The 22,328-nt window shown below is 47.5% G+C and overlaps 1 long non-coding RNA gene across 2 annotated transcripts; it reads right to left on the minus strand.

The window, feature by feature from the left end:
- Positions 1–228: 228 nt before the first annotated feature.
- Positions 229–22,280, minus strand: LOC147823047 (uncharacterized). Of its 2 annotated transcripts, none has more exons than XR_015444448.1 (3): positions 19,964–22,280; positions 12,845–15,570; positions 229–424 (listed from the first exon to the last, which is right to left on the minus strand). It is a non-coding gene; the product is annotated as an uncharacterized LOC147823047 (long non-coding RNA). The 2 variants fall into 2 exon arrangements; XR_015444447.1 differs by having other exon boundaries at positions 19,919–22,280.
- Between the last annotated feature and the right edge of the window lie 48 nt (positions 22,281–22,328).

The following is a 22,328-nucleotide window of genomic DNA, read 5'->3' on the forward strand; positions in this document are numbered from 1 at the left end:
GAAGCTTACCTTCTAGAAAGTTTATGCAAAGAGTTAGGTGAACAATGCTGCTAACATGAGTTTGTCATATATTGGCTGGAACAAACCCACAAGTATTTCTTTATTTTTTGGTAACACTTGTCCAAAATTTTGCAGTAAACCTGTAGAGCCACAAAGAACTCAAGAAATGAAGCAAAATAAACATGCATGTTTAATGCAAAATTAAGTACAGAATTTTCATTTCTCAGTTGACAATAAACCCATTTGAGCAAGGAAAAGGATCAAGAGTGGAAGAAGGGGCCTGTAAAAAGAATTCAGATGTGCTATGTGCATGTACCAGCTCCCCAAGGCGATGAATGTAATTATTTCATGGGGCTGGGGATTTAGCTCAGTGGTTTTGCTGCCTGTTGCGCAAGCACAGGGACCCGAGTTCCATCCCCGGTACCTAAATAAATAAATAAATAAAAGAATGTAATTATTTCATACTGCAAACATGTACTCATAAAATTAAAATGTTAAAAAATAAGATTTACTCATAAAAAATGTGCATTAAATATTCACCAACATTTACCATCATCCACAAGGCCTGCGGTGATGAAAATGAGAAGACACGAATATGGTAAGAGGCCTTAGAGCATACTTCAAACCTTTATGGTATTTTAAGATTTTCTTGTATGGAATATGAAACAACGGCTGCTGATGTGCTTGGTTTTATTAACAGAATTCTGCAAACAGCTAAATGATTCTCAAATGTGTCACCAAGGGGTTCACATTAAAAACTAATTCCAATAATTGTTTGATTTTTTTCATGAAATTCATAGACTCAAAGTTTTTGAAAGTTCATCTGACCTTAATGTGACTGCTATTGAATATTCAGTAGGAAAAGTTTAACATTAAACATGAAATTATTTGTTTTGTGAGAATTGCATAAATGTAAATTCTGATGGCACACAGAATTATATCTCTTGTCAATAAATTTCTTGCCAGATTAGAAACCTAGAGAACAGAAATGTTCTAATAAGCTTTTAGAAAATTGTAATTACTAAAAACAAAAATTAGGCTGGGCATGGAGGCACATGCCTGTAATTCCAGCACTTGGGAGGCTGAGGCAGGAGGATTGCTGTGAGTTTGAGGCCAGCCTGGACTACATGGTGAGTTTAAGGCCTGCCTGAACTACATAGTGAGACCCTGCCTCAAGAAAAAAAAATTAGAGGGCCGGGGATTTAGCTCAGTGGTTTCGCCGCCTGCAGCGCAAGCACAAGGACCCGAGTTCGATCTCCAGTACCAAAAATAATAATAATAATAATTAGAAACGGGGAGTATTAAAATCAGTCCTGGACAAGCAAAGGAAGAATTTAATAAATTAAATAAGGAGAACTTAATCAATTTCTAAGATTTAATTTTGAAATTCTATAATTGTGCCCTGGAATATCTACACTTGTGAAATAATCTTCTGATAGCACTCTTTGTTTTTGTTTTATACACTTGTATTCTACATCAGAATGAAATGGAGTTGTAAAAACTAACAATTTTAAAACATCTATATACAAAATATTTTAAAGAAGTAAAGAGATGATGTACCAATTAATTTTTTTCTTGCACAAGTATTTCCTAAAGAAATCTAGTCTGAATGGAAGCAAGAGGTATCTGTGAAAATAGCTATGCTGAAATATTCATGTTTCAAAATAGAATTTCAAAATAGAATAGAATAGAGAATTTCCTCCCTTTGGTGGCCATGTACCATGCCACCAGAAAAAAGAACAATCTCCCAGTTGAAAATATTGTGGGCTACGGAGTACATTGATTGGAAAAGATTGTGATAATCTGATGGAGAAAAAATGAAAACAGTAAGATCAAACTGAGAAAATGGACTACAGAAATATCTCAGAGAGACAGCACTAGTGTGTTAGCAAAAACACAGCTAAAAAACTGAATAAAGTACAGGAATATATACCAATGGCAATTACTCTTAGTTTTAGCATTCAGATAATCAATTAAGCATATATCAAATTTCTTGCTTTAATATACATGGCTATGTGTTTTTTCAAAATGATTAGTATTTTTGAAGTGGTTTTTTTGGGGAGGGTACCAGGGATCGAACTCAGGACCTTGTGCTTGCAAGGCAGGTGGCTGAACCAATGAGCTAAATCCCTGGCCCTGAAGTGGTTTTTAATGGTACTGTTTTAGAGATCCATCAATATAAAAACTTGTTGGTAAAGAAATGTTACAAATTGTGAATTTTTGATAATGTTCGTCTTCTCTTTTATTCGCAAAGTCTTTTTATTTGGCAGCTAAATTGTACAGTCACCTTACCTGAAGCTCAAGTTTGAGAAAGAGTTAAATCACGCACGCCCTAAATTGGTGAGACTTGTTCTAGAATTGTCCTAGAATCCTTTTTAAATGGCTTTGAATCCAAGTTCTTCTGTGGGTATTCGAACGTACAGGACATTGAGAAAACAAACAGAGAATTTAATATCTTAAAACTGTCCCAGTTGACTTTGAGGGGCTTGTTGAGACAGGGTCTCACTCTGTAGCCCACCCTGGCCTCAAACTCACAATCCTCCTGCCTCAGCCTCCCAGGTGCTGGGATTTTAGGCCTGTGTTGCCACTCCGGGTCTCAGTGGATTCTAAGCAAACCACAGCCCGCCGCATGGAGGTCGGGTGAGCACACTTGGTGAATTTAAAGGAGCAGCGTGGTGAACAACCTGACAACACACTCAGGACTGGGGGGTTTCCTGGGACTGTATCCGGGTGCTACATCCTTGGAGACAGCCCGTCCGTGAATCTGACCCCGTGTTTGGGGGAGGTCTCGTTGGTCTGGCAGGAGTGTCAGATCCTGGGCCTCTGAGTGTGGCTTCCGATCAGGCCTCCCCCTTTAGTGCCACCACAGTAGACAGACACCAACTTGGTGACTGCCTTACACCCAGCTCTGTTCTCCAAGCAGAGACGCCCTGGGCAGGAACCTCACCACGCTCACCTCCTTCCCTCCCTACCCTGGGGGTCCTGACCTCACCTCCCTCCTCCTCCCAGCCCGAAAACAACTCCTGCCTGAAAAGCTTCAGCCCCCACCTGACTTCCAAGGACCCCAGCTCCCAGTGTGGCCGGCAGAGGCTGAGCGTCCACTCCGTGCCCTGGTCAGTGCCAGGCTCGCAGTAACTTTCCAACAAATAGGAGAAGGATTTGTGAGAGAGGGGAAAAGTGCCCCCATGGTGGAGAACCTTCAGACGCACACCTGGTAAAGGAAGTTGTCGAGGACAGGAAGGAAAAGAAAAACTTAGAGAATGACCATTCCCTCTCTGCCCCTCCGAGAACTCGGTGGGTGAGATGAAGAGCCAGCAGAGCGCAGATAAACCACAGGACACTTAGTTTCTGTCCCCTCTGCCGGACGGGGGAGGAGGAGAAGTAGCTCAGTGGACCTAGCAATTTCTCTCATGACTGGTATCAGCGGGACAGATACCTGAGAGATAAAGTAGAAAATCTCCGAGATGCTCTGAGATGCCTCCCCTCCACGTGTCCACTTAACAGGGCTGCTGTTTGGATTTCGTGGACTAAGCCACGTGGTGACTCCTCAGAAGGCAGCTACCGTGCGCTGTTCCAGACAGAGTGCGCCACTGAATCAGAGGACCAAGGTGACTTGTATACCTCCCCACACGGTTACAGGGATGTTAATCACAGGAAAGTTACACCGAGTCGCTATTGCCTCATTCGATGACTCAGATTATTTTCTTTTTCTCGCTTTTGTGTTGAAGATAGAAATTTAGGTCAATGCTGTGCTTGAGGCGGAAAAATCTTTGTCCTTGGTCACCTGTCTGAAATGCGGAAGTTCCCTCTCTCAACATCTGGCCACCTATTCAGCCCCATGCTGGGCACTGACCGATTCCCTTTGGGAAGCTGAGGCAGGCATCTAAGGACAGAGTCCGCATAGGGCTCTAAAAGCAGGCAGTGCTGGGCCAGGGATTTAGCTCAGTGGTTTCGCCGCCCACTGCGCAAGCGCAAGGACCTGAGTTCGATCCCCCGGTACCAAAAAAAAAAAAAAAGAAAAGAAAAGCAGGAAGTACAGATTAAGGTTTAGTCAGAGTTTCTTATCTCCAAGCCTATCTGAGAAAAGAAAAATGTACAAGGTCTTGGGTGTAGGTCGGTGGTGCCTAGCACGGGCCTAGGTTCCATCCCCAGCCCCGCAGCCGCAAAACTCAAAGCAGAAATCACAGAGCCCCAGAACTCTCCAGTTGGATGAGCAGAGAATCTGTCCGTGGTCAGCTGCACGCGGTAGATAGTGGTCACTGTTTCATTCAGCCTCCAGGGCAGACCAGAGAGGCTGCAAGGAAGGCCCAGCTGAGGGGATTCTTGGGAGGACTAAGAGCAGCCCAGTGGTCTTCCAACCAAGAGATCAAATCTAAACCAGGCAAGTCCTCAGGGCCCAGGGCCACGGGCTGACTCCAGGGAGGCAACTGGTGGAGCTCGAACCAAACTGGAGGATTTTCATTTTCTCAGCCCTTTCCCAGGTGCCTGAAGCTGGGAGCCGGCTCTATAACCTTAGGCCACCAAGTACGGGAACGTGTTGGCTCATGCTGGGTGGCAACGCGTTTGCTTTTCATGATTATGTAATCTGAATTCCTTTTCCAAGAAAGGATTTGAAAATGAGCTATTAAATTGGGTTGCTAGCAAGCATAGCGTCTGAACACACAGATGTGCTCACTACAGAAACCCTCTCCCTCCCCTCGCCTGCCCCAGCCCACCCCTGGAGAACTCGAAATCCAGTGTGACCCGTGAGAAATGTTGCCTGGGAGCTGGCTGAGGTCCACATGGAGAATTAAAATGCCTACTAAGGATTTTTTGGGAGGATATTTGATCCACTCCGTCTTAAATAGCAAGCAACCTAATCAGCCAGGCCATCTAGGCAATTTGTACCCTTTTACCATATTAAATTTACTTTTAGAACTAATACGGTGTTAGAACATTGCATAAAAGGTCCATACTAGAGCGGTTCAAAGACTTTAGGTTCTAGACAGGGATTTATTGGCCAGAATGCTGTTGCGAAGAGAAAACCGCATTGTTCCTGGCTTCCTGGACCAAGCTGAAATCCACAGCAAGTAATGGCTTGGCGTTCTGCATTCCACTCTCTAGCCTCTCACAAGCAGTTCCCTGTTCCTCACCGGCTGCCAGACCCGCGGCCAGGAGATGAATGGTTTGATTCTTAGAGTTGGAGGATCTGCCATGGCTTTCAGCCCTTAAGATTTTGGGTGCCAGACCAGGTGTTATTTAAAAACAAAAAGTTCCTCCCAGAGCTTTGGCTTTTACTTGAAGATAACAGAGCAGGCAGAACACAGGTTGAGTTAGGCATCTGGGGAAAGATCATATCTAAAAATGATTCAGACCTCTGTGCGGATCCCAGAAAGGAAGGCTTTGGGAGAATGGAGGAACACTTGGAATACTCGAAACATTCCCTGGGAGCTTCTTGCTGGGTTTCTGGAATAAAGAGAAAAAAGAAGAAGGAAAAGGAGAAAGAGTGGTCCATAGGGTTTTTGGGCCAGCAAAGCACCTCCCCACTGAGGAAAATGGGTATTTTTCCAGGGCTGTGACAATTCTGTGCTTTCCTCACACACAGCAATGTGTTTATTGGGCCACTTTGAACTCACTTCCAGATCAGAAACTGCTGGAAACATGGGGGAGAGAGGGAGGTTATCACTCTGAGGTGTGTGTGTGTGTGTGTGTGAGAGAGAGAGCAGATACTCCAGAACCTCTCCTTGTATGAAGTAGCTATGAGCCTGCTTTGAATTTTACGTAGGAAACAAAAGAGAATACAGGGCACTAGTTATTCAAATAGCATATTCATATTAATTGCTTTCGGGAAGCAGTGAGCTTTTTTTTCCAGCCCAGTTTTCCAGCAAGGTTAACTGTAGGTCTTGTGGCAAAAGATAGAATCTTGCAGGGCAGCGGCAGAGGCAGGATGATGGAGGGGCAGGGGAGCTGAATTTTGACTCGGTGAACTGAGGGCTCCTTCCCTGCACAGCTCAAGGGTTCTTGGTGAAGGTGTTCTGCTAGGCAGAGCCAGTACTGCAGGCCTCAGCCCAGTCACGCAGAGGCCTGAGAAGAGGAGATCAGGCCCAAGTCCTCGGAGACAGCCCTTTCGTGGGGAGAGCAGACAGTCCTCCTCCGTATCCCCAAACCCCAACGCTCTCATCCCTGCTTTGTGCCCTGTTCAAACTCTGCCTGCAATCCTGTCTCCACACCTTCTTCACCCAACCCTCTCTTCCTTCCGGGACCCCTCCCGGCCTCCGCAAAGCCGGGGCCTGTGAAAGGCCTGTGCTCTTGAGGGGCTCTCCTAGTCTTCCCTATTTATGGTAGACGCTTGGGCTTACTGATCTACTAGAGACAAGAGCCTTCTCTTTCCTTTCCTGACTGTGCTTTTTTTTTTTTTTCCTTAAAAAAAGAATAACCCAGACCCACAGGCCTGACTTTTATTATTGCTCATGAGCCCATGGAGGTAGAACATAGCTGAGTTCCATGGCTGGTGCATCCGGACAGAGTGTTATTCCAACTTCTGGATCCACCACACATCAATGTGAGCCCATGTTTGGTTTATGCAGAAGTTCCCTGCTGTTAGAATGTTAAAGCAATTCAAAGAATGGGAGTTATTTCTCTGGCAAGGACAGAATGAACCAAGGAAGAAGTTAGTACAGGAAGGGTAGATTATATTACTTGCTTTCCTCTTCTTTGGGGAACAACTTCAGAGAAGTAATACGGAAGGACTTTTCAGAAATGTGTTACAAGGACAGTAGGTAAAATCCTTTCTCTAGTAAGAAAAATGTCTTCAAGGGCTTTTTGTAAGCAACAACAACAAAAATAGAAATCCTTTTCTCCTTAGAGGTCCTTAAGTTTTAAAATCTCCCTTAAAGGAATAGAGGTGGATTCAGGGACTCAACTTCCATGAGAGAGAAATAATTCTTTCCCATGAGCCCGGACTTCTCTACCTAAAGGAAATTGAGTGCATGGATGAGCGGAGATAACTGAAATGCACTGATACTTCAGAATCTCATTTCCACCCCATTAATTCCAACCTCTGTTCCTTTCTAGTGGAACTTCTAAAGAAAAACAAAGTAGAGCAAACTGAAGGTAATATCCTGTCCCCACTCTGAGCTCCCAGACCCCGAGCTGCTCAGTCCCTTGGGTGGAAGGCCACTGATTGTCTCAGAAGGGGCAGCACAGGTGGCCTCCTGGGGCCCAGCCTGGGGGGGCCTCCCTCTGTCACTATCCGTGCTGTCACACTTGCTATCAGTGAAAATCCCATCAACTCCTGCCTATTCTGATTTGTCCCAACCCTAGATCCTGCCAAGTTTGGGAACCTTAGCATAATGAAATAAGCTAAAGGAATTATCTGATACAGTTAGTAAACTTCTCTATTTTCAATCTCCTTTGCATTTGGGGGTAAGGGAAGTATTTTGCATTGTTTTCCTTTCCTGCCTACTAATTATTGTCTGCATTGGAAACCAGTTGAAGTTCTGTCTCCTCAAAATAATATTTTCCTCCAGAATAGCTGGGTTTGTGCAGCCACATCTGGCTCTACTCTTCTTAAAATGTGTTTCACTTTGGGCCAGGGATTTAGCTCAGTGGTTCCGCCACCTGTCTCACAAGTGTAAGGTCCTGAGTTCGATCCCCAGTACCAAAAAAAAAAAAAAAGAGTCACTTTTAGGTCATTATAGAAAAGTTATTTTCTTGTAAGGAAAATGTCAAAATTTATAAATACTAAGTAACATCTGGATGCTAATTTGGGCAACATCAGACATTAATTAAAAATTCTGGGGTAATCAGCCTCTAGTACAAAAAGACTATTTAGCGGCTGGGGATTCAGCTCAGTGATTTTGCCACCTGCTGTGCAAGCGCGAGGACCCAAGTTCGATCCCTGGTAGCGAGAAAAAGAGAGGGGAAAAAAAAAAAGTAAAAAGTCTATTCAGAGTCACATAAAGCCATGATAAAGAGAGAGGAGGAAAGTAAAGAACAGGTATAAACAGTAAGACTGGGAGGAAAAGGAGTGGAAGGTATTTTTCTATAAGTCAAAGAGAACCCTGCTCAAAACTGAGGGGGAGATCCATTTCATCACCCCCATCCCAAAAGCCTGGCCAGAATTTCCAGTAACAGAACAACTGGCCCGACTGCTTGTGGGGTTTACATTTTGACAGGGTTTGAAGTTTAATAAACAAAATCTTGGACTGGAAAAATACAGGTGAGAGGGTGTCTGTGGAAACAATTCCCAAGCCCAGAAATTCTATTGCACATGAAGTGTGGCTCAGTCCAGGGCTGGAAATAGCCACAAGAAAAATATTCTAGGCCCTTATCAGGATACCAGTATGAGGAAATATGATGGGCATGCCAACCACATAGAAATAAAGGTTGAAAGAGTCCAATATTTCTAGCAGGGTGTGATTGGTTCATTTTCCTTGCCATATTGGCCAAGCTATAGGAGCCACTTACTCACCCGAACACTCATTCATCTAGGTGTTTCGGAGGAGGTATTCTGTGGATGAGGCTAATATCTCCAAGTGGTTGACTCTAAGTAAAGGAGATTATCCTGGATAATGTGGTTGGGCCTCGTCCAATCAGTTGAAAGGACTTAAAAGCAAAACTGAAATTTCCTGAGGGAGAGAAGAAATTCTACACCATGACTAGTTTAGCTCCTGCCCCAGAATTTCCAACCTACCAGCCTAGCCTACAAATAGCCAGTCCCACAATGTGCCACCATCTGTCTATGTGTCTGCCTAGCTGACTGTCCATCTGCCTGGAGGTCTGTCTGTCCAGCCCACTGTTTCTCTGGAGAACCCTGACACAGTGTGTGATCAGGAAGGACTGAGGAAAGGACATTTAAACTGAACCTCCAGTGGGTAAGGAGTCAGTGATGTGAAAAGCAGAAGTTTGCTGTGTCCCTTGCAGGGGGAAAAACCAACCCAAGGACACTGAGATGAAAAAGAGGTTGGAATAAGTAAGAAAGCAAAGGGCTGGGGGCATAGCTCAGTGGTAGAGCACTGGCCTAGCATGCATGAGGCCCTGGGTTCCATCCTGGCACCAAAAAAAAGGGAAGGAAAGAAAGAAAGAAAATGAAGAGGAAGAAGAAGAAGGAGAATAAGAGGAGAAAGAAGAAGAAAAAAGAAAGGAAGGAAGGAAAAGAAAGGAGAGAAAGAAGTCAGAAGGTCTTGGGCACAGTGAGCCAAAGAGAGATGGTCCAAGATGAGGTCAGAGAGGGCTGCAGAGGTTGGACCATGCAGGACTCACAGGTAAATATTTGGATTTACTTTGGAAATGATGGCAGGAAGACATTAAAGGTTGTTAACTTGGAGAAAAAAATGTCTGCATCATGGAGAAGAGAGTGGAGGAGGCCGAGAGAGGAGGGATATAAACACCTAGAAGGTTACTATAGTGATCCAGGTGGAAAATGGTAGCGTTCGGCCCAGTGTGTTGGCAGAGGAGACAGGAAACACAGACAGATTCGATATTCTGTGACAGAACTAGGAGGGTAGGGTTGAAGGCATCTAGGATGCGCCCAGATTTCTGGCTCAAACGATTGAGTAGTGGTGTTATTTCATGCACTAGGGTAGACAAAGAGCAGTACTAAATAAGCGAAATCAGAAGTTTGGTTTCGATACTGGCCCGCAGAAGGGAGGGTTTCAAATGTGTTATTTATCCGGGAGTCACAGTCTACAGGTTGCATTTGAAGCTGCGTGAATCGATTCATCAAGGAGAGAAGACAAGCGCCTGGGACTGAACCCTGGGTGAGTCCAAGATTTCGAGATAAGGTGGAGAAGTAGCTAAAGAGATGGGGAGAACAAACCGAACAAAAAGTAAGCATGTGCCAAAGACGGCCGTGAGTCATGAAGGAGGCCGTACTTACCATGTGAAATGTTGCCAAGAAGCCAAGCAAAATAAAGATAAAATAGAAATGAGATAGGTTTGGCACCATGGCCCGACTCTGTGAGTCTTGATGCCTGGCATATCTGCATATTTACTGAGTGTTTTCCCCTTTACCATTCACAGCGCATTTGTACCAGGGAGGCCACTGTCACGGGCGAGCTAGGTGATGGTGATGGTCGCCTGGGTACTGGTGTTTGTAACTGGGCGTACAGGAGGGTCTGCTGCTATTTGCTTTCCTGAAGGAGGAGGAAGGAAAGAGGTTACCATCTGAGCACCACGGAAAGAAAAAGGAAGAGAAGAGAAAAAGAGGGACAGGGAACAGGGCACAGAATGTTCTCCATTTTCCATCCCGGCCTTGGGGACGACACATCAGCTCAGCCTACAGGAAGTACCTTCATAAAGGACGAATTGCTATGAAGATTTGAGTGCCCCAAGTTCTGGATTAAGAGACTCACCCTCTTTCTGAATATTGGTTTTATTCCCCTTCATTGCATTTAGCCCAATTTGTAATTATGAATATATTTGCTATAATAATTTATTTGACATTTATGTCCACATTGGACTGTAACTTCTATTCAGGAAGCAGGGCGCATGACGAATCCCCTTGTAATCAGTGTCCAGTGCCAGACTGGAACCTCGGAAGAGTTCAAGATACAGTTGTGGAATTAATCGATGATAACACCATATGCAGGGATAGAAAATTACAGCCATAGGTTTGTAGGCATAAAAAAATCCAGTGAACTAAGCCAATGGTCTTCTATGTTTTTCCAATCTGCTGATTGTCTTCTAATTGTTTACACTACTATGCTCTACTTGAATAAACATGTGGTAGCCAGCCCTATAAATTTAAGAAATAGCATGGTAAAAATAGGGGAAATTGAGAAAATTTTATGTGTTAATTTGCTTTTAGAAAAGGGATTTTAGAAAAGCTGACTATAACTGTATTTTAGTTGTAAAAGGCCTTAGTACTTACAGAGAAGTTCATATTGATGTTTGGAGGTTGAACGGTCATTTTTTATTGACACACTTGAAAAGCCCAGGCGTAATGTTCTAGAACCATGGGAAGCCTAGTACTAGTGCGTTTCCTACAACACTGGCCCCAGCCAGGGTCTTCCAAATGGGACTCATAGGGAAGAGGAAAACCATGAACTTCTCACACCTCTGAGGCTGGGGAGAGCCTATCTTAGAGAAATCAGAGACTCGTACAATTTCAGAGATTAAAGAGTCTTTAGGCCAATTCCATTACTGTACAGTTTGGAAAATAAGGGACCAAGAGTGAACTGCAGACTTGTACTGCCAGTTGTCACAATGTATACTAACCTCAAGCACCTGATTTCAACCTGAGATCTGAACTGTGAGTATGAGTGTGATAACTTGTGTGAATATTAAATTCATCCTTATAATCAATACCAGTGTGCATAATATAAAACAGCCTGTATTTATAGTTCTGATGATTTACCCTAAATGAGCAACCACTACCAAACATATTTATTTCATAAGTTTGGAATTTTCATATTAGGTTTTCTCCAAAGTGAAGCGCCATTAAACCACTCTGATGAAATCCCAGTGTTAGCACTAACGAAAGTGTCACTTTCTCCTCTTACGCTCTTGCTGGGGCGCTAGGCTGAGGTCACCATGTGTCGGAGAGTGGGACCCTGTTACTGCTCCAGCCCCTGCCGACCAACAGCCGGGATGAGGCCCCTTCTGAGTGGGTCACGGGTCCTACCCCACCGAACTTGGCTAATTCGTATTTCTGCACGTTTTTCAGGGAACTGGTAGTCTTGTGTGACCATACATTAATATTTATTTTCTTGGTAACAGAATTTGTTTAAGAAATGACTAATTTCCACTAGTATAGGGAGTTTCTCAATTTATGTTTCTAGACTAGTTCCTTCAACACTGGAAGTCATACCAGTGGATTGCTGGCTGCAGATCAATAAAGACCTGTATTTGGTCATACGTAAAGCACACATAATGCTGGGTGTGGTGTCGCATGCTTGTGAGCCCAGCATTCTGGAAGCCCGAGGTTGGAGGATCACAAGTATGAGCCCAACCTGGGCAGTTTAGCAATTTAGTAAGAACCTATCTCCCAAAATAAAAAAGAATGGGGGTGTAGCTCAGTGCAAAGGCCCTGAGTTCAGTCCCCAAACCATCTGCCCTGCAAACACACACACACACACAAACACACACGCGCATGCACACAGAATGTAATTTACTTTCAAACCTATTATACACATATAATTCACACCTATTATACACATATAACTCACAGCTACCCCCCCCCCAAAAAGAAGAGAAAACTAGCTACTGAATATTTTCCCTACATTTTTTTTTTTTTTGGTACTGGGGATCAAACTTGGGACCTTGCGCTTTTGAGGCAGGTGGCAGAATCACTGAGCTAAATCCCCGGCCCTACATTGTTAGTTTTAAAACACACCTTTTGTCTTTATCAAAAAGCAGGTATTGGGCTGGAGATTTAGCTCAGTGGTTCCGCCACCTGCCTCGCAAGCTACGGACCCGAGTTCAATTGCTGGTACCAAAAAAAAAAAAAAAAAGCAAATATTTGCTACAAATGTTGTGTTAAACAAATGTTGTGTTAAACAAAAGACGATGACAAAGACCTATTTCAGCCTGAATATGAGAGACGTTTAAAAGCTCAACCCCAAGTACGTCTTACTCAGCTGCGTATTATCAGCGCTCAGTAAACAGTGGGGGCTTATTAAATGTTTTTGGATGAAATGCTAACTTTCACTTATATCCATAAGAAAATAATTAGCACTGGCCAGTATTCACCTGTACATAGTCCATAATTGATTACATTCTGCACCAATACAATCATATAAGCACTCATAATAGGAGATTTGTAGAAAAAGTGGGTGGATACATGCTCTCCTTAACTAGAAGAAACTTCACAAAAAGCTTACATTGATTTTATAGCACACAGGGAACACATGGAGGTGCTTACCATGGGCATGGACAGAAGGGAGTGGCTCTGGTTGGACAGAGGGCCTGTAAATTCATTGTTGAAGTCTTGTCGGAAGAGAGCTAGGATCCCTGTACACCAAGTATTTCCCTCTGTTTTGAAATAAGGTCTGTGTCGCCATGACACTTGGTTTCTATTTATATTTTTATGCTTGCTGGGCTTCTTTTCTCCTTCTCTTTCCTGGACAAGTCTACTGGGATTAATTAAGCAGCTATTTTAATGCAATAATTCTAAGTGAGACAGATGGGGACAGGTCCACGTTGATAGGATTGACCAGGTTTTTTTGCGCCCCGTACAAAGGTTACCTTCTAAGACTCAGGATTCCTGGCTTCAGGTCCTGAGCATGGGCCGTGGGAAGTGTATGCATTCGTGCATTTCAAATGTTGTGTATGAATTTGATGAAAGGATAAAATCAGTAATGGTATTCAGGATTCAAACGGCATAAAGGGGGAACGTTATAAAATAAAGAGAAGAGAGGTGGAGGAGAAGACTATGTTGGAGAAGTAAGTCCAGACATCTCCACTGGATCCGAAGGAGGTCCTGTAAATACACAAACACACAACACAGAAACCCACAACCCAAAAATAGCAGCAAGATCAGACTGAGGCTTCAACTCTAAGCCTCAGTTTCTTTGTCCACAAGTGGGAGAGTAGAACACGTCCTAGAAAGATCAAATAACAATGCTGCCCACGTGGGCTCACGTAAAAACTTCAAACTTTCCATAAATATTGGTTGAGGCTCTGGAGGCTCCAAATAGACAAAACTCCCCACTGAGATGGAGCTTGGGGTGGCAAGAAACTATAAACAATAAACAAACAGAACCGGTCCTGGGAGGAGGACAGTGTGGTGGAGCGAGGGGACAGGAGAGGCCAAGAGGGGCCGTGGGGTGGGGCTGTGGGTACGGGTTGGCAGAGGGGTCCAGGAGGGGGCGAGCGGGAGACATCCGGAGACATGGACTGTGTGGAGAAGGGACAGGAGGTGCAAAGGTCCTGAGACAGGAGAGAGAGGACACACTTGGCGCCACCAGGGCATGGCGCAGGGCTGGGCTTGTGGGGCACAGTGAGCTTGGAAGAGCAGCTGTGAATGAGACAAGTAGGCACCCAACCACCGGATCCCTGGAGCCTGCCCCTGGCGCTAAAAGCCCCCTTTCTCTTTTGTCATTGGAAATGTTGTCTTTGCACATCACACTAGTGCCCATGCAGACGGAAGTCCCTGGGTGCCTTCTTCCATTAGTAACTCTTCTACCTCTAAGATTGACGCTGTCAGACACCTCAGCCTCACCGCTGTAGCAGAAATTACCGCAAAACTGAGTCTCCACCTGGGAGTAGAGGCCCATGCCTGTAATCCTAGCACTGAGGAGGCTGAGGCAGGAGGATTGCTGTGGGTTCAAGGCCAGCCTGGGCTACATGGTGAGTTCAAGGTTGGCCTGGACTACATAGCGAAATGCTTTTTCAGAAAAAGACCAACCTCCACCAAAGACCAAAACCAAAGCAAAACAAAAAAGCAATAGACTCAAAAAAAGCAGAGTTTTTTCCTTGTTGGCCACAGGAAGTAGCTTTCAGCCTGCCCTGCAATTGTGCCTGCTGGGGTCTGTGGCCTCACTCAGCCGTATTTGAAGTGCTAGTCACTCTGAGTCACCCGTCATTCTAAGGGAGGCGGCCAGCCTTGGGGAGGTGTGGGTTCTCTTGCACAACCCAGGCCTGCCCGTCTGTGGGTGACGCTATCTCCGCCTTGGGCAGGGGTGTCCGTGTTTCGCAGAATGGCATCCCAAATGCACCCCAACCTCCTCCCCCACCAGGGCTGCTCCTGGGCACTGATCGCAGCAAAGATTCCTCTCATGTCCTCCTCCTCTCAGAGGGGCTGCAGCTGCCCACGCTGCCCTGTTCCCATTCCATTTCCCCTCCTCTGTGAAAGTGCAATTGGTCTTGAAGGACGTCTCGTTTACACCTCCATATACCTGCTTTGCATTTTTGTTGACAATTTCATCTAAGTGTTTAACTGATGTTAAAAAAAAAAAAAGCAAGCCCAGCTGGGCATGGTGGTGCATCCCTCCAATTCCAGCTCTCAGGAGGCTGAGGCAGGAGGATTGTCACAAGTCTGAGGCCAGCCTGGGCTATACAATATGCTCATTGTGAGACCCTATCTCAGAAAGACACACACAAAAAAGCATAGATATAAGAAAAAGAAAAAAAGAAAGGAATGAATGAATACCCCGTGGGGCTTTATTTAAATTTCGATCCAGGGCTGGTAGAAGACGAGGTCAGGGGTTATTCTCAGCCACCTGATACCTGTCTGCACGCTCCTGCCTCAAACTCAAAACCGCAGTGCGCAGGTATACGGAGCAGCTGTCACTACCTGTCGCTCCCCACTCTGGGCAGGGAGCGGCTCCTGGGCCGGCCACACTCCAGTCTAGCATCACTGGCCTTCTGTGGCCCGCTCCTGGAAGAGAGGTTCACAGCTGTTCTTAGAAAGCAGTGTGCTGACCTTTCAAGACAGATGTCAAGGACAGACAGGCGCGCACACTTCGAGGAGATGAGAAGGCAGCCTCCCTCCCGTGCGCTAGCAGAGCCACTGACCCCGCTGGCTGCACTGACTCGGGAGTGGTGGAACCGGTGAAATGAATAGTACTGAGGTGTTCAGATCCTGGGTTGGGCTTTGCTCTTTGGTCTTACAGCAGGGGCTTCCTTTCCCCCTTTCCTAGGTGCACTCTGAAAAACAGGGAAACAGAGAGACAAACAACTGGAGACACACACTCGGGATGTGTCTCCTTTCACTAGCCCAGGTTCACATCAGCCGAGTAGCTGCACCCTGGCCAGGACTGTAACGCAGAATCTGGAGCACACGCTCTGTCCTGCTCCCGTTTCTACTGTCCCATTTTTACCATACCCTATCTGCCACTGCCTGCCACTGCTCTGGACACACTGGATGCTCGGTAAACTGCAACAATGCGCTGGGTGAGAAAGGCCAGGGGCTTTGGGAGCAGAGAGGCTGAGTGTGCTCTTGGGTCTTGAGGTACTTAGGTGCTTAATGTCTTGGTACATGTAGGCAGTGCGATCAAACAAGACTGTGCATGTTTAGTTTTTAAAAATGTGTTACACCGAAAGACACATTGTCACAAGTCCCCGTTGGAATTCTGTCCTTCACGTCAGACACACGTTGCCACTTTCTGCAGCAGTTCTGCAAGTCCTCTTTGGTGAGTGTCTTTCTTTGCGCTGTCAGGGCTTCTTGATGTCCGGAATTGATTCAAGATTGTTCCCTTTTGTGGTCATTTTGCCTTTGGGGAAGAACCAGTCGCATGCTGCCAGATCCAGCGCCTAAGGTGGGTGAGGATACAGCATCATGTTTTTATTTGACAGAAACAGTGAGTGTAGAAAGCAGCCCAATGGGCAAATGATTTCATCTTCCATCATGGAAACTCTGTCACACATTCTGACATGGCAATTTCAGTCAAATAAAAACAAGTCTACATGACCAGGAGACAGAAACATTTTGAATAGATTCAGGACATCGAGCCAGCTGCGACAGCACAACTACCGACACTCAGGAAAGAGGGCTTCAGAACTGCTGCAGAAAGTGGCGAGAACGAGGGGATAAGGTGTGTGACCTGAAGGACAGTGTTCCCAGGGGGTTCCTGGCGCTGTGTCTTTTACAGTAACACATTTATAAAAATTAAACCCGCACGGTCTCGTTTGCTCTCGCCTTGTATACATACAAGGGTATCTCCGCTTAGCTCTCCGTTAAAACACAAAACAACCTCGGGAGATGATTCTGATTGGGCTGTGTTAACAAAATACCGCGGACACGAGGCTCTGACGCAGGAAAGAGTTTTCTCACGTTCTGGGAGTTGGAAGTCCAAGGTTACTAAGACACCTTCTTCTTCCGCCCCCTTATCTCCCTGAAGACCTGCTTTGCAAGCGCGGCACACTGAGGCTTTTCGAAGTTCCCAGCTCAGTCTGGATTGCAGTCACCTCAGACTGCAATGCCTGGCCTGGCCTTGTCCCCAGAAGAGCGGAAAGCACCCTGACCTCCCGCCTCCTGGTCTCTGCCCGGTGGGCCACTTCCTCCTCTGCCCGGAAGCCAGATCGGCCCTCAGCACAGCTGCTGTAGAGCGGTCCCTGAGCCCAAGCATTCCCAAGTCCTCCCGCTGATAAAACATTCTGTCGCTCGAGCATGGATGACCCTGGGCTGCCCCACAGGCCCGGGGCTCCTCTCAGACCCTGCACCAACCACTCCAGCCAGGTCTTTTGTCTTGGGTGTTGGGATCTGAGGTTCAGTCCACACTGGAGAACAGCATCCCATCTGCAAGGGCACTCAGGTTGCTAATGTCAGGTGACAAACCCCGAGCTTGGTGTGTCCCGGGCCCCAGCTCCACACCTGGTCACAACTGGGCCCACTGAGTCATTACTGTTTCACTGGGAGGCCAACACTTTCTGAGAAAACGGCCTGCAAGTCTCTTTGCCAGGGTCAGGTAGCTGTTAGCCTGGGCATGGCCGAAAGTGCACGTGAGCCGGTGCACGCCTGTAATTCTACTACCTTGGGAGGCTGAGGCAGGAAGATCACAAGGCTGAGCCTGGCCCGTACCTTAGTGATTTAGCTGGAACTTGTCTGAAAATAAAAACATAAAAATGGTGCTGGGGATGTAGCTCAGTGTGAAGGTCCCAGAGTTCAATGCCCAGTACTAGAAAGAAAAAAAAAAGTGGAAACTGGCACCAGAAGCCAGAGAAAGGTGAGCGGGGCCCCTCGTGGGTCTTCGGCCCCAACCTCCTTAAACTCGGATCCACGGCATTTTTCAGGCTCTTCCTTTTTGTGCTAGAACAATCGAATCAGGCAGGTAGTGCATCAGCGGTGGCTGGAACTCAGCATAGGCAATGTGTCCAGAGGACCTGATGCCTGACGGGCTACGTACAGGTGCCCAGGGCCATGTGTAGGGGCAGAAATTGTGTATTCCTGTCTCATCCAGAAAAGCCAGAGACCAGACTAGGCCTGAGGAATGGGAGAGTCAGCAAGCTGAGACAGGTTATACCACGAAGATGTGATCCAAACATGTTTAGAACTGGGCGTGGTGGTGCACACCTGTACTGTAATCCCAGCACTCAGGAGGCTGAGGCAGGAGGATCGCTGAAAATTGAAGGCCAGCCTGGGCTGCATACTGAGTTCAAGGCCAGTGTGGACTGACCTACATGGTGAGCTCCTGTCTCAAAAAAATAAAGTAACAAAACAAAAAAGATAAAAAAACAAAGTATGTTTGAGACCGAAGGTGAAATTAATAGAAAATAATATCAAATATATTGAAACTCAAAGGATATATTTAATTGTGGCTAGGTTTGATCTCATCTTGCTGAAGGTACTGATAAGGTGTGAATTACCTTTTCTGTGGGGTATTGCTTCATATATAAAAGTAAACAGTTGGCTGAGTCTTGTACATTTTCAAGTCAAAGTCAAGCAATGTCAGCAATGTCGGGAGGCAGTGATCTAACCAGCCTCACCCTCATACTCCACGGCTGTTAGCTCAGGAAGTGGCCCCAGGCTCCAGGCCCCAGCTCTGTCACCCCCACCAGTTGGGAAATCTCGACCCTAATACCTTGGCCTTCTCTCCAGGAGGACGTGGCTGGCGTGGCAGGGCCACTGTGGGGCACTGAAGGACTCAGGGTGGAGAGCAGTCCCTTGGCCTGAGGGCTGGGGGGAGGAAAGAGAAAGGACAGAGAGGTGGCGGGGCGGCGAGCCCCCGGAAGAGGGACTGGAGACCTGAGGGAAATGCAGCGGACACTGTGTGTTCAGCCTTCGAGAGATGACAGCGAACCCAGTGAAGGCTGTGCAGTTTCGCCTCAGAGATGCCGCCACAAAAGCCACCCAGATTCCAGTCTACCACTGGCTGGGGACAGTGTGGCTCCTTTGGGTGGCCACTTCTGGCCCCCAAGCGGAAACAGCTCATGGGGCGGCCAGCGGGGAGAAGGGCTCACTCAGTCTGCGGTGCTGGAAATGCTGCTCTGGAGACACCGGAAGCCAGCTCGGAAGGGCGAGCCTCCCACCATGACGGCCACCCTGTGGGACCCCTGGCTGTGTGCCTTGCCGTGGGCTGTCAGCGCTGGGCTGTGCTGTGGCCCTGTGTGCTTGTGGCTCACAGGCCCGCATGATCACACAGCTTAACACAAACACTGGATAACAAGAACTCAGGTTCTGCTGAATTGCCCGGCTTGATAAGCAGCTCTGAATGGCTGGGTGAGGCAGTGCACACCTGTAATCCCAGGACTCAGGAGGCTGAGGCAGGAGGATTGCCGAGAATTCAAGGCCAGCGTGAGCTACCTAGCAAGGCCCATACATATAGTATATACACACCTGCCAGATACAGCAGTAAGAATGCATAAGCAAATCCTGCCATGGTCACACAGCAGAATGTACTCAGCAATAAAAGAGAAAAAAATTGATACGTTCAGTCATATGAATACATCTTAGAAGCATTATAATGAGCCAAGAAGCCAGATGAACATATATGTAGCCATATGTATAATGTAAGTACTCTGATTCCATTGCTGTGAATTCTGAGAACTAACAAAGTGAACCTATGGCGGTAGAAGTCAGTAAAGAGCAATGAGATGATTAAGAAGTCACACGGGGTGCCGGGGGTTTAGCTCAATGGCTCCGCCGCCTGCCTCACAAGCGCAAGGTCCTGAGTTCGATCCTCAGTACAAAAAAAAAAGAAGTCACACAGGGAATCTCCACTTCCTGCAGCAACAGACCTTTTCTTTCCTTTTTTTCCCCCCTTGGAAATTGAACCCAGGGCCTTCACATTGAGCTACTCCCCAGCACGTCCCCACACGCACTTTTTTTAAACTTTTGAGGCAAGGTCTTGCTAAGCTGCTAAGGGGCCCAGCACTCTGGGAGGCTGAGGCAGGAAGGCTGAGAGTGGCGGGCATTTTCCATCTCATGACCTGGTGTGGTCACAGGCACGCACGCGCACACACGCATTTGTACACATATTCAAGCTGTGTGCATGCTTAAGGCTTGTGCTTCCTGTTGATTGCATCTCAACATCTAGAAACACACAAAGGTACTCACACTCCCATCCTAGGTCCGGAAGACCCCCTGGAACCTGGGACTGACCTTCCCCCTGCAGGAGTGCGTGCACTCTTTTGCAGCTTTCACGTTTATGGAGGGCCTGGAAAGCCCAGGGAATTTTTCTAGCATCTCTGCTGACTTTCCAGTTTGCTTTGATGCAGGAACCTGTTCTGCTTCCAGTGACTCGCGTCTTTGAAGCTGTAACACGAATGCAGTAATGAGAACACACTGGAGGTGGAAGCAGCCGTGGAGCCCGAGATTTCGCTTGGGATCCTGTATTTATAGTTTGAACAGCCCTGGCAACAAAAAGAAACATCGCTTTGGGAAATATAACCCGTACAAATTTCTAAAATGGCAGTTTCAAAGTAAACATGTAGTGATGTGTTGGGAGCCTATGCTAATTGAGGGTGGTGGTGTAAGCCTGTAATTCCAGCACTTGGGAGGCTGAGGCAGGAGGATTCCAAGTTTGAGCCCAGCTTGAGCAATTTTGCAACTTAGGGAAATCCAGTAACAGTAATAAAAAGAGCAGGATGTAACTTAGTGCGAAGGTCCTGGGTTCAAATCCCCAGTACCTCCCCCAATCTTATATTATCTTTTTGTGCTTTCTTCTGAAGAAAAAAGAAATGTGGCACTTTATAAGATTTCAAGTTAATACTGTATTTTTTACTTTTAGGAGTAAATATACTTAAAATTTAAAAATGGGTCCATGAGGTTAAGTGCTACACCCCAGCGTTGTCATCCCTGGACCCTTGGCGACAGTCCCGATTCCCAGTGTCCCCTCAGGCTGACGCAGTGGGCAGCAGTTTCTGTTGCCCGACAGGAGGGTCTGTGGCTTGGCATCCTCCACAGGCCGTCTGGAAATGTCACTCTGCACGTTCGGACCCGGAAAAAACCTCCAGTGGGCTCTGTCCCCTTCTTACCCTCCACTTAAAAAGTAAACTCAAGCCTCAGGGGTAGCAGCCTGCGCAAGGTGACCTGCCAGACAGAGAACCACGTCCGGGGTCTGTGTGCGAATCCTTCGCGCTTCTTGGAGACCGCAGCTGGCTGCGGTGTTGCGTGCTCAGTAGCATGGAGACTTTGCTGCAGTACACAGGTCTCTTCCTTTCTGCCCGAGGGACACCAAGGGGCTCCCGGATCCCAGCAAGGAGCAGACACCCGGGGTTTAGTTTCCTTATTGTTACTCCCCATCCTGCTTGGTCAGACTTCAGAGCCCGAGAGCAGGCTCTCTGGCCCACCGATGGGCCTGTGATCGCATTTCTCTCGCGCTGTGTGACCCTCCGCAAGATGGGTGATCTCCCCCGCGTCCAGCTCCCGATGTGGGAAGTGGGGATAACAAGGCCCCCACACTCCCTGCCACCCAGCAAGGCCGTCTGGCTATTTCCCTGGAAGCAGGAGCGACTGACTTTACTTCCCTTCAGCCCTTTCCTTCCATCCCTTTTGTGTCGCCTTCAAGGTCTTTTCCGATTCTTCAGATTCTGCACTTGGGCCGCGATGAGAAAGAAGTCCGTGGCGCCAGATTTGCAAGCGGCACGGACCTTTGCTTTGTGCTTTCCGGCCCTCTTCCCCAAGCGGGCTGAGTGTTTGTAAGAGTTGACACTGGAGTCATTCGAGACATTTTCTGCGCCAGTTTAAGGTCGTTGAATGGCTGAAAAGACTGGGCTTCAGTCCTGGCCAAGAGATGTTTGTGGCAACGGAAAGGGCCACAGAAAAGTAGGCAAGCTCTTTAATTTTACAGCGACAGAAAGCAAGGATCCAGAGGCTGGGATTCTGGCCTCAGTTATCCAATCGGTCCCCAGTTGGGCAAAGCCCGAGCCCTGGTCCCTCGCCCAACTCAGCTCGGTGGGTTTCCATCCTGCCAGCTGCACCCCATTAACTCCACCTCCCGAAGTGCCAAGGAAGTTCCCTCCCAGCGCCCACCCGCAGCAACCGGAACGACAGAGCCCAGCTGCCGGCGGCCTGGCCGGGGCTGAGACCCAAGTTCACTGCCCAGAACGGGGCCCGGGCGCCCTGCAGAGGGCTCGGCCAGGCCCCTTGCTTTCTCCGGGCTGTCCCCGCGGTGGCTGCTCGGGACATTCTGGGGGCCCAAATAAGGCGGGTGTCCTGGCTCTCGGTCCGTCATCCAGCCAGGCTGTCCTTTTCCTCCGTGCCCCCGACGGACCACAGTCGCCCCGCCAGTCCCACTCCCACGTCCCTGCCCCGGGAGTCCCAAGCAGCCCGCGCTCCAGACCTGCCCCGCTCCGGCGCGGCTGCTCCGGGCCTGCGGAAGGAGCTCCGGCCGCCCGGCATTCCTCGGATTCCAGCGCCGTGACGTCCGGGGCCCGCCGCGCCTCCGGCCCGGAGCCGGGATCCGCGTTCCGGCGCCCCCTCCCGACCCTCCCTCCCCGCGCGCGCTCGCGCTCCCTCCGCCCCC

Source organism: Heterocephalus glaber, unplaced genomic scaffold (genome assembly GCF_053883595.1).
Source record: "Heterocephalus glaber isolate CG9 unplaced genomic scaffold, H.glaber_assembly_v1.0 deba00001600, whole genome shotgun sequence".
NCBI classification, from domain to species: domain Eukaryota; kingdom Metazoa; phylum Chordata; class Mammalia; order Rodentia; family Bathyergidae; genus Heterocephalus; species Heterocephalus glaber.